The sequence below is a fragment of the Vigna radiata genome, chromosome 7 (assembly GCF_000741045.1).
Source record: "Vigna radiata var. radiata cultivar VC1973A chromosome 7, Vradiata_ver6, whole genome shotgun sequence".
Taxonomy (NCBI): Eukaryota; Viridiplantae; Streptophyta; class Magnoliopsida; order Fabales; family Fabaceae; genus Vigna; species Vigna radiata.
Genome location: NC_028357.1, coordinates 19,057,946 through 19,070,155, shown reverse-complemented (window position 1 = coordinate 19,070,155; position 12,210 = coordinate 19,057,946).

Here is a 12,210-nt window from a genome sequence, read left to right as displayed (position 1 = left end):
CGTTTTGAAACATATTTTATAAATTTCGGTCTTTCCAGAACACATTTAATGTAAGGGTAGGAAGACCTAGTGGGGAAGACATTATATGTGTTCTGAAAAGTTTTTTCTAAAATTCATATTTCAAAATATATTTTTTCGAAAATCTAATTCTGGAAATTTTGTTTCAAAAAATTAATTTTAAAATGAAATTTCAAAAATTATTTCGAAAATTTTGAAAAGCCTGTTTTGAAAAGGTTTAGAAATATATATTCTGAAAGCTACTTTTTCAAAAGATAAAATGGTCATTTTGAATATTTGTGGGGCTGTAAGAAAATGGGTCTACGAAGAAATTAGGGATGTAGGAAGTAAAAGTCTCGTAGTTGAGCGTTATTCTCTTTCCCAGTTCATTTTCTTCCTACACCTCTTCAATTTTTTCTAAATTCTAATCTTACCTTTTTTAATTTTACTTTACCCATTTTACTTTTTATTTTTTAAACCTTAATCTCTTTCACTTTCACTCTTTGTTAGTCACGTAAGGAATATCCGTCCCACTCTTAAACGGAAGTCAATAGATATCAGTTTTTCAAGGGCATTACTTCCTTTACCCCTACGCAATGCTCCCTCCATCTCTCCCATTTCATTTTTACCCTTTAATCCAAAGGAGAAACGGATATCAACATCCGTTAACAAATGTTGAAATCCGTTTAATTCTAACCTCTCTAAAGCATTAATTAGTGGTCATCCACTTTATATATCTCCGTGCAATGTCACCTAAAAAAGGTGAATTACAGGACTACTGAAATGCCATTTTCATGCTTAACAAAACTCACAATTCCATTTTTCCTACCTCTTTTTCGTACAAATTTCCAATCCAAACTAATCTAAAAAACATTAACTGGAATTCCAATTTCATATTATGATCATAAACTACCCACTCCCTTACCCACTTTCTGCTACTCCTAAATGCTTCCTCTTCATGTCTCCATCTTCCTTGCAAGACCAAATACTATTACCATTACATCAATCACCAACATCCATACAAATAAAAAATAATATATCTTTCTTGGAGCAGTTGAAGGAGGAATGTAAGATCCGGGAAAATAGGAGTTTTAAAAATAAAGTAATTTTGAGACTTTGAATTTTTGTTTGGAGATTACTGTTCTTGACTTTATAATTTTGTTATAGAACATAATTTTTATGTTATTTCTTTATTTTTATATTTTTTTGCCTAGGGTCAAAAGGGTCTTTTACTTTTATTTAACTGGTGTAAAAATTAATTAAGAAAGGGTGTAGAAAGGAAAAGTATGCAAAATAAATAATCTGGATATTTAATAAAATAATATTATGTAAATCTTTTGGAAGATTTAGTTGTTGTTATTTTAAAAATTAGTTAAAAGAGAATAAGAGATATAATCTTGATGGGTTTAAAAATTAAAAGAAATATTATTATTAGAGAAAATCATTATTAGATTCTCTAGATTTTTAAAAAAGATTTTGTGGTTATTTTTTATAGTAAAGGTTTTGGAAGCTAAGTAAATAGAAGTAATATATTTTATTATTTTAAAGCTAAGTGAATAAAATAAAATAAAAAATAAGTAGGAAATCAAATACTGAACTACGTTGATTGCTAATTATCTGATAGGAAATAATATATTTGAGTATAGTTTACCTTTTTTAGTTTCTGCATAATTGATTATGTCTTAAATAATTGATATATTCTTTCCTTAATTATGGTTATGTACATTCTATATATTGTATGCTGGTTACTCTTTCAAGATCAATAAAACACATTTGTTACAATCCTTACATGGTATCACCCTAATTTCGATCTTTCCTTACCCTTTCTTCTTTTCTTTTTTCTCTATGGCTAATACTGATGGTGTTTTTTCCTTTAATACCATGATCCACATGTTAAACATACGCCTCACCTCAACCAATTTCATTCTCTGGCGTCGTCAACTCCTTCCTCTTCTCGAAGGATAGACCCTTTATGGTCATATTGATGGCTCAATCATAACTCCTCCTGCGAAATTGCCTGCTGATGGATCTTTGACGGTTCTTAATCCAGCCTTTATTACGTGGAAAATACAAGATCAAAGACTTGTAAGTCTTCTTCAGGCCTCCCTTACAGAAGAGACTCTAGCGGAAGTACTGCACTGTGACACCGCACAACAGATCTGGACTACTCTTGAATCCCTCTATGGTGGTGACTCCAAGCAAAGAGAAATTGGGATCAGATATCAACTGTTGCACCTTACAAAAGGTTCATCCACTGTTAGACCTTATGTGATCAACTCAACCTTATGGGTAGACCAGTGGATGATTTAGATAAATTACATTGGTTTTTACGGGGTTTAGGTCCCACTTTCACTAGCTTAGGTGCATCTCAATTAGCCATGCGACCACTGCCTGTTTTTCGTGATCTTCTTTCTGCTGCCGAGAGTTTTGAAATGTATTTACATGTCGTTGAATCTACTCCCTCTCAAGCTGCTTTTAATACCACTACTCAACGTTCCTCTCAATCATCCAATACACGTTTTCATTCTGGATCGCGTTCTTTCTCAACTGGCAAAACAGGTCGTGGTTACCAATACTCAGGTCGTGGTGGTCGCGGCAGAGGACGTCAGCCTATCCATTGCCAAATCTGTCGAAGGGAAGGTCATTATGCCACATCTTGCCATCAACGTTATGAAGGTGGCCCACCTCAATCTGCCAATCTTGCTTAATCATTTGCAAATTCTTGCACTCTATCAAATTCAAACCAGTCTGATTGGTACCTCGATACTGGAGCTTCAGCACACATGACAACAAACTTATCTGATTTAGACTCAATTGAGCCTTATTCTGGTAATCACACAGTTACTGTTTGAAATGGTAATGCTCTTCCCATTTCCCATATTGGATCTCATCGTTTGACAAATAATTTAAACCTTCTTGATATTCTTGTTGTGCCTGGACTCCAAAAGAATCTCATTTCAATTAGCAAACTTACACGTGACTTTCCTGTGGATGCTATCTTTACTGACACATCTTTTCTGCTTCAGCAAAGGGGTACAAAGGAAATTCTAGCAAAAGGGAGGCGTGAGCACAACTTATATGTATTGGAGCATGGTCAAAATGCCTTTGTTTCTGTTTTAAATTCCAATAAGCTACGAGGATCATTTGAATTGTGGCATTATCGTTTGGGTCATGTTCACTTTGATACTATTTCCTATTTAAGAAAAAGAGGTCTTTTGTCTTTATCTTCTATTTTACCAACTCCTTCCATTTGTGGCTCTTGTGAATTAGCTAAAAGCAAAAGACTACCTTATTCCCTAAATGAGAAACGCGCATCGCATGTGCTAGATTTAATTCATTATGATTTATGGGGACCTGCTCCTATTTGTTCAAAATTCGGGTTTCGATATTATGTGATTTTCATTGATGACTATTCCAGATTCACTTGGTTATATCTAATGCGCCTGAAATCTGATTTTTATGATGTATTTGTCCAGTTCAAGAAATTTGTTGAAAATCAGTTTCATACTACTATAAAAACTTTCCAAAGTGATGGTGGCACCGAATTCAATAATAACAAAGTCAAGACCTTGCTAAATGAAGCTGGAATTCTTCATCTCATGTCTTGCCCTCATACACCAGCCCAAAATGGTAGAGCTGAACGCAAACATCGTCACATCACTGAAACGGGTCTTGTAATGCTTTTTCATTCACATCTCCCTGCTCATTATTGGCTACATGCTTTTTGTTGTGCTGTCTATGTCATAAATCGGTTACCGACCACTCTTCTAAATGATGTTTCTCCATTTGAGACCTTATATAATACTCCTCCTAATTATGCTCACTTTCATCCTTTTGGCTGCAGGGTTTATCCTTGTCTCTGTGACTATGCCACTAACAAATTGTCTCCTCGCAGTGCACCTTGTATTTTTCTTGGATACAGCAGCAACCATAAAGGATTTCAATGTTTGGATCCTTCAACCTCCCGGTTATACGTAACAAGACATGCCAAGTTTGATGAACTTTATTTTCCGTGTTCAAAAACAGGAACTATATCTCCAATTTCCGGATTGGGTTTTTCTTCATTTGTTGAACCAACCTCAACACCTGAATTTCCTACTCCAGCTTCTACACCAGCTTCTTCTTTGCCACTATCCAAAGAAATTGTGCACTCACCAACCACACCTTGTGGTCTATGTCCTGCTGAAGATACTCCTTCAACTGTTGTTTCCATGCCTCATACTCAACCACAAATACACCGTAGTGTCCAGTCTATTCATCCTATGGTCACACGTGCCAAATCAGGTATTTTCGTAGTTAATTATATAAGTATGCAAATAATATAAGAACGAACGGGAGTTATTTTATTTGTTACATAAATAAACAGTAGTTAATTATAATAAAATAATATTCTAAAGAGTAAGTTTATATATTGAATATATATAAAAGAAACTAAATTTACGTAAGTGATATATTATATTTCTGTATGTATGCATTAGAAGAGGTGGGCTCAGAATATAGTGATAACCAACAGAAATTAGGTTCAGGTTTCTTTTTCCTCTCCCATTTTTGCATGCAGTACGTGAATGTTTAGGGGCATAGTTGTTTTAACTTTGGGTTCTAATGGAGCGCGAATAATTTCTCTATATGGAGTTTAGTTTCTTATTTTAGACTTGTTTATGCTTTTCGTTAGGCTGGCGAGGGGGGGGGTTCATGAGAGTTAGTGAGAAGCTTGTTTGTTTTAAAGATAGAAAAGATATATATAATATGGTAGAAAATATTAACAGAAAATAGGTAACGAGATAAAGATAGATATATTTAGACTCTAGGGTTATATATAGGATAACATTTTTAAACCCACACACCTCGGTCGTAAGAGAAAAACAAAACCTAGCCTCACTCTTTCCTTTACTAACTGAGATAGAGGGTTTGAATGAGGAGGGGAGCCTAGAGAAAAAGGATAGAAACGTGAAACTAGGAGGAGGCTAGATGTTGTTGTGAGAAAGGAGACGTCAGGTGGTGTTTTAAGGAATCTAAAGAAGCCTCGAAAGTCAGGTAAGGGGAGGAACCAATTATATTGTAACACATGATTGGTTTAGGGTTTTGATAAGTGTTTTTATGTTATAGGAAAATATTTTGTGATGTAGTATAATATGTTTCCTTTTTGCTATGAAGTTTCGGGTTGGATGGGTAATCATGGTATGAGTGATTTTCATAATTGAATTGATGGGATTGAGGGATTTTTATTTATGCAAAATAAATTATAAAAGTTGAATATTTTTACATGTTGTGGTGATGTTTTATTGTAGTAATTTTATATGATTTATTTGATGTATTAGTATTTATAAGTTGTTGTGGTGTTGTATATGTTGAGTTGATGTTTATGAGTTAAAAGTATTGAGATTGTTTTTAAATCGATAATTGGTTCTGTAATACATATTAGTGAGAATGTGTATTGGTTTGTGATTGGTGAGTTAGTTATAGTAATGAGACTATGCGTGAATGGTAATGAGAAAAACGTTATAAACATTATGGTTGGTGAGCAATGTATGTTATTGAGAATGAGTATTGATGTGTGATGTGGACATGAAAATATGTTATTTCCTTGTACTGTCGTCGGTCATGTTTGAGCTTTTTGTACTATGCTACGATAAGAATGTGATGTGGCGGACTCTCGTTTACGAGATAGTGATTCGAGTGTCACTTCCCTCTGTTGGGGAGGTGGATGTCTCGCCCAAAGGGCTTTTCGATAAGTTGGGGAGATAGGTCGGAAGTTGTGATGGAAGACGACTCAAATTTCCCTGTTGAGGAAACAGGTACCTGTTACTGATAACTGGTCATGACGACACAGTATAAGAAAACAACATTGGTTCATGTATGGTGTGGCTATGATATTAATGTTGTGATGAAATATGTTATATGATTATATTATTCTGTAATTAAAATAAAATATGTTTTGTGGTGTGTTATGATATTTCTGGTTGCTCACCCTGAAAGTTGTGGTTGTGGTTTCCACCTACGATGATCGTACTTCTACGGGAGTAGATGGCATTGCAGATAAAACTGGATCGAAGTAGCTGACGTGAGAGTTGGGATATCTGAGTTTGGGGGTTTATATTTATTTTTTTAAAAGTTTCCGAATTTATATTTTTATGTAAAAGTGATATTCCAAGATTTTCAAATGATGTTTATAGTTATGGTTTAGTTCTGCATTTGAATTGAATGTATTATAGAAAGGTTTTGAAAAGAAAGAAAAAAAAATTACACCATGACATTCCGAAAAATCGGGGTGTTACAAGGAAAGGAAGGAAGGGGTTTTGTGATGAAAGGTGACACTTTTTGGAGACCCACAGAGGCTTGTGGACGTTGTGGGTGAAAGCGTTGCAAGCATACGGTGAAAGTGACCACCTCTTTCGAGTCAGACCTGGAGGTTTTATCAACTTTCAGGTGGATGGAACAAACTAAGTTGTCGGAGAAGAAGTGGAAACTCATGGAGAAGGAGAAAGTGAGAGTTGGGAGATGGAAGAAAGGGATCTGGAAGTGAGAGTTTGTGAGGAGAACAAATGGATTTGGAAAAAGTGAGGGTAGGGGGAAGGAGGTGGCACAAGAGAGAGAAAAAAAATAAAATGGGTGCTTGTGTAATTAAAAAGGTTTTGAGGAAGTTTGAGAAGGTACAAGAAGCATTGGTGGAGGTGGAGTGAGTAACACCTGTTTTACAATTATATACTATTATTATCTACATTTTTGCATATATAAAAGAGAAAAAATTAATCAATATAATAATTGAATTATTAAAATAATAAATGTATTATAATTAATAATACGTAATATACATAATTTATACACTGCAACTATACATAATCAACAATTACATATAGTAAAAGTTTGATGAATGGTAAAAGTAAAAAAAATTTAACCTAAAGATAAAATTAGAATTAAAAAAAATTTAGGGAAGTGGAAGAAACATGATGTGGTGGTAGAGGGAACAACATCCCTTATAGTTTAGGCATAAGATTATCAACCCACCATTAGCAAAATGGCCCACCTGCTCATGAAATGAAGCAAGAAACTTTATCTAATTTCTCCTTGTATTCCATCATTTCAGATTTTATTTTTCGGCATACTAAATCAATTTTTTTGGAAATATATTTTCAAAATAAAAGTGGTGAGTGCCTTCCAAAAAAATTCCAAAATTAATTTAATGCATTCTGAAAAATAAAATCCGAAATGATAGGATGTTGGAAAATATTTGATAGGATTTGGAAAAAATTTGATAAAATACAAGAAGAAACTGTATTTGGGAGCCCAATGTCATGTTGCCTAAGAGAGTGAGTTCAAAATCATCTTACTTCATGGATTTTCACCACGAAAGAAAGTCTTCTTGCATAAAATCTTAAGAAAATTATATTATTGAATCTCCTGTTATCATGGTTTTGTTAAGGAATTATTCCTTTGATAGTTTTTCCTTTTCCTAGAACTATGCACAAGTGTTATGTTTTTTTTCTTTAAACCTTGAGATGATTTTTATATTTGTTCAAAAATTTTAATTTGGTCCTCTTATTTAAAAGTGTGTCTTAAATTTTGTAAATTAGTAATAATTAAGTTATTTTGATTAAGTGATAAGAAATGACATCTAGACTTGTTGATGCGGTGTATATTAGACATGTTGATCTGGATGATTTTATTACATGGAAATAGAACTTAAATTATGATGTGCAATTCTTCACCCAAATTAGGGTTCTGATGCACACAGAGATTCTTGTGCCGTGAGGACATGGAGAAGGTTTTTATTCTCAACAACCCGCTGAGATTCCTTAACTCAATAGAGTTTAGTTGTAAGTGTTCTTATTCTCTCCAGAATTGCAATCATAGATTTCTTACAAGTTGTTCAAACCATTACTCTTACATAGAGGATATGATTACAATACAAAACAGTGTAAACACTCACAGGTATTTCTCTTATCTCTTTATTTTTCTCATCTTACATAAGTAAGCATTTATTATAATGAAGTACTAGAGGGATGCTTACTTCGCTCTTTTCTCTCTTTCTGTCATGTCATAAGCACAAGCAAATATTACAATAAGGCTTTGAGAGACTCTCTTCTATGTTTCACTCTTCCATCCTCTCTTCTTTCTTCAAGTGGATATTCTGATGAAGCTTGAGACTGTTCTTCTTTTCTTGAGCCCTTCTCTTTCTCCTTTTCTTTGATAGGAGTCATTTAGCATCGATAAATCTTCATTTTTTTTTCTTTTCTTCATCATCTTTTTCTTCTTTCTTCTGGTCTTCTATTTATTTACCTTGAGGATATAGTCGTTGTGACAATGTTTGTCTTAGGATTTGACAATATTTGGCAAAGCTTGTCTTGAGATATGTTCCTTTCTGGTTATTTATGTAGGTGTTAGTCATAGGATGGTGTCTTTTATAATAACAGATGCGTTTTTCAAAGCTTTTATCAAAAGTGATCTTGACTTATCTTTTGACACAACTTTTGATAATATGATAAGCGCTCCTAGTTGTCTTTTTCTCAACTCATTATGACATTTATAAGATGAATGTTCGTAGTAATTATCCTGCACAAGATAGATACACATATAACAAATCTATTTATCTTTAATGTTTTTATCTCTTGTTTTAGGGTTCTTGTGTTTTCTTGTGTCTTGTTATCACTTTAGTTTGAGAGTCTTTTAGTGTTTTACTTCTTTGAGGTTTGTATCTACACAAGTTTTATGTCACTGTTTCCTAGGGAGAGAACATTCCGTGAATGTATTTCCTGTTACCTACTTCTAATATGATTTCAATGTACAATCAGTTTATCAGATATAACTTTTATTTTTTTTGAACGTTGATCATTTAATGTCATTTAATGCTTGCTCAGAACAACAAAGTGCTTTTTGATTTTCTACCATTAGGTAGCATTTTGCAATTAAGTTCTTTTCTCTAAAGATATTGTTAAGTTCCTGGCAAGTGTACCAGATCGTTATCAAGTAATATAAATGGGTAAGTCCAAGTATCATTTCCCAAAGGACTCTTAGGCCTTACTTCTCATGTAAACTAATCGCATAAAACTTGAGAAAATAATTAAGTTGAGGTGTTAATGCAAGAACAAAAGTAAACATGCAAATGCAGTGATTCAATTGGTTTAAAGAAACTATGGATGAATGAAGTTCTTGGGGTTTACAATTTCATCTTATCCACCCCCATATATCTACTCTTCTTATTTAATTAGCTTATTTATCATATTGTCATGCAAACTTTCTTAGTCTACCCTTAATCCAATCCCTTGGTGAAAAGAGCCTATTACTAATTATTGGCTTGCTATCCCTAGCCTCCCCTAGTAATTAATAATGCATGATAAGCGGAAGCAAAATACAATTGATCGTCCTACCCCTATCCCTAGGTGATATTGCTTAATCAAGGAATTCTTCCCAGTTCATGACATTATTGTACGTCCCTGTATCAATAAAGACAAACAACATTTACCGAATGAGTTAAACGATAAAAGCATTAAGCAAAGGTGAAGAAGCCAACAATTGATAAATCAAGCATATGCAAGCATATAAAATAAATAAGAATTTGGATATATGAGAGTTTCAAAAGATTACATTGTTCCACAACAACCTAGGGTTTAGTTCACCATAATCATGGTGAAACTAGATGAAATATGATGAAAGAATGGAAGAATAACCCTAAACTTGGTAGATTGGAGCCTAAGCATCCAAGGAACCTCCTCCAAGGTGTGTGGAATAGCTTTGGACGTTTCTCTCTACCAAAAGAATGTGTTTTGATTCGCACTGGGGCTATATATAAGCCTAAAAAGATAACAGAAAGATTACAAAATCTAGCTAATAAAAACAGACAACCGCCCAGGCACCTAAATTCACCGCTCAGCTGTTTCCCTCTAGCCGTTTTGACCGCTCAGCCATCAGTTTTACCGCTAAGCGGTTTCCCTCTAATCGCTTTGGACGCTCAGGGGCTCACTTGACCCTTCTTTTCATCCTTTTTCTTCCTCTTTCACGGGTCTAAGTCCACCTTACTCTACTTCCATCTTCAATTCACCTTAAAACCCTGCAAAACAATGTAAAAAAAAGCATAATATCTCTAAAACCAACTTTTGATTCTCACAAGACTCAACTAAGTGTTTTACTTGATTTTAAGCTCATTCTAAGCTATAAAGGGTGTATTTTAATATCAAATTTAAGTATGAAAATAACGGTTTTTAGACCGTTATCAGATACCAAGTGTAGATATATACTTCATCAAATGATGAGGTACTTGTTAAGCTTATGATATCGTTTAGTCAAGTAAACATTTCTTTTGCTTTTGTCTCTTTTTAGACAGATAGCGTTCAACTAGCTTAAGATTTCTTTCATATTTTAATAATCATGTGTTTTAATATGTTTTGTCAAAGACATTGTCTTGACCTTTTTTTCTTGTTTTCGAGAGAAGTTGAATACCTATTCTAGGTATTATAAGCATTGAGCGTTTAACTCAATCTCTCTTAGATGTTTTAGGCACAATAACGTTTAGTCATGCGTCTAAGTGTTTTAACCTAGATGTTTTTCTATTTCCTAAGACCTAAGTGTTTTCCTAAGTTTTTCTATGTTTGGGAATTCTAGTTCTAAGTTGTGTATGTTTGGGGTTTAGACTCCAAGTCTTGTGTTTTCACCATAAGTTATTTTTTGATTATTATCTCTAGTTGTTTAATCCTTTCTCCTAGATGATCGATCATCTACATTTTTTGGGTATGTTCTTTCTGGCCGGAGTTTTATCTTATTTCTAACTAGAGTTTTATCCTATTGTTTCAGACCTTTTGTTTTCTACTCTATTTCGTGAGCAGTTGTATTTTCATCTTCCTTTCTTGGCTTATGGCTTTGTGTTCTTCTATCCTAATCTAGGTTTTTCTAGTCTCGTATTTCTTTTAGCCTAGGGTTGGTTTTCAAGGATGTTCTACCTTAGTGTTTGATGATTTCTTTTATCTTAAGATTTATCTTCTAAATTGGGGTTTTTCTATCCTAGTGTCCAACTGAAGGTTGGTGTCTTAGTTTAGGTTTGGAGTTTTCTAACTTAGTTATTTCTATCTTAAGGTTGTCTTCTAACTTGAGTTTTTTTATCCTAGTGCCTAACTGAAGGTTGGTGTCCTAATTTAGCTTTGGGGTTTTTTTGACTTAGTGTTTTCTATCTTAAGGTTATTTGTTATCCAAAGTTTAGATGTTTTATCCTATTTGGTTTGCTAAGTGTTTTTCTAGTTTGGAGTTAGCTTTCCATACACAAAGACTTCTTCATTTTATGTTATTTAGTTAAACTTCAAAACCAAGACCATGGTTTCTATTAGAAGAGCTTGTTTTGTCCTAACAATCTATTAAACGAGCTTGTCTTATCTTGACAACTTCAAGGATTCTGGTATTGATCTCTCTGCATCCTCCAACTTCATCACACATTGCTTTAAGGACACACTCATGAACCAATTTAGAAGCCCTTGCAAGGATGCATGGGAACCACATACACACATGCACTTGCGAATACACTAAGCAAGAACCGAATATGATGGAAGGGGAACTGAATACAACCCCCTTCACTTTTGTTTGTTGAGGTGGAATCAAACACGGTTCCCCTGTAACCAAATACGCCCATGTTTTGGTGGCTTCTGCATCTTCATTCTTCATCTTGTAGCACTCTTTTCTTAATCTTCATCCATCAACTTCGTTAGCATCAACCATAAACTAGCCTCATCTTGGTCTTCATCCACAACCAAATGGCTCCAACCTACAAAAACAAGAAAAAGCTCATAAAAAACCATTACCTGATGAGATGAGCTTTGTTGCACTCAACACACAAAACTTCAGTTTAGCATAAACACAACACTCACACAACTACTTCTACCTCAAAGTAAATACACACACCAACTTTTGCCTCAAAGTAAATACACATGAGCTTGACTTTATACACAGACCAACCAAATGTACCAACCTGGGTGTTACTAATGGGTCTTTGTGGTCAAAAGTTTGTTTTCAAATTCAAAGGCTTCAACACTGTATTGCCATAATTTTTCAAGTTTCTAGTGTGTGGTTGTGTCAAGTAGAGAATCAAATCTCTGCATAAGCCAGCTAGGGTTGTGGAAGGAACAAAGTTACTCCTGGTGCATGGGCAGCGAGAATAACAAAAGATAAAGCTATCCTGCCTCATATATGCATGAAATAACAACTGTGTGTGGTTTATTTATCATTAACCATGCG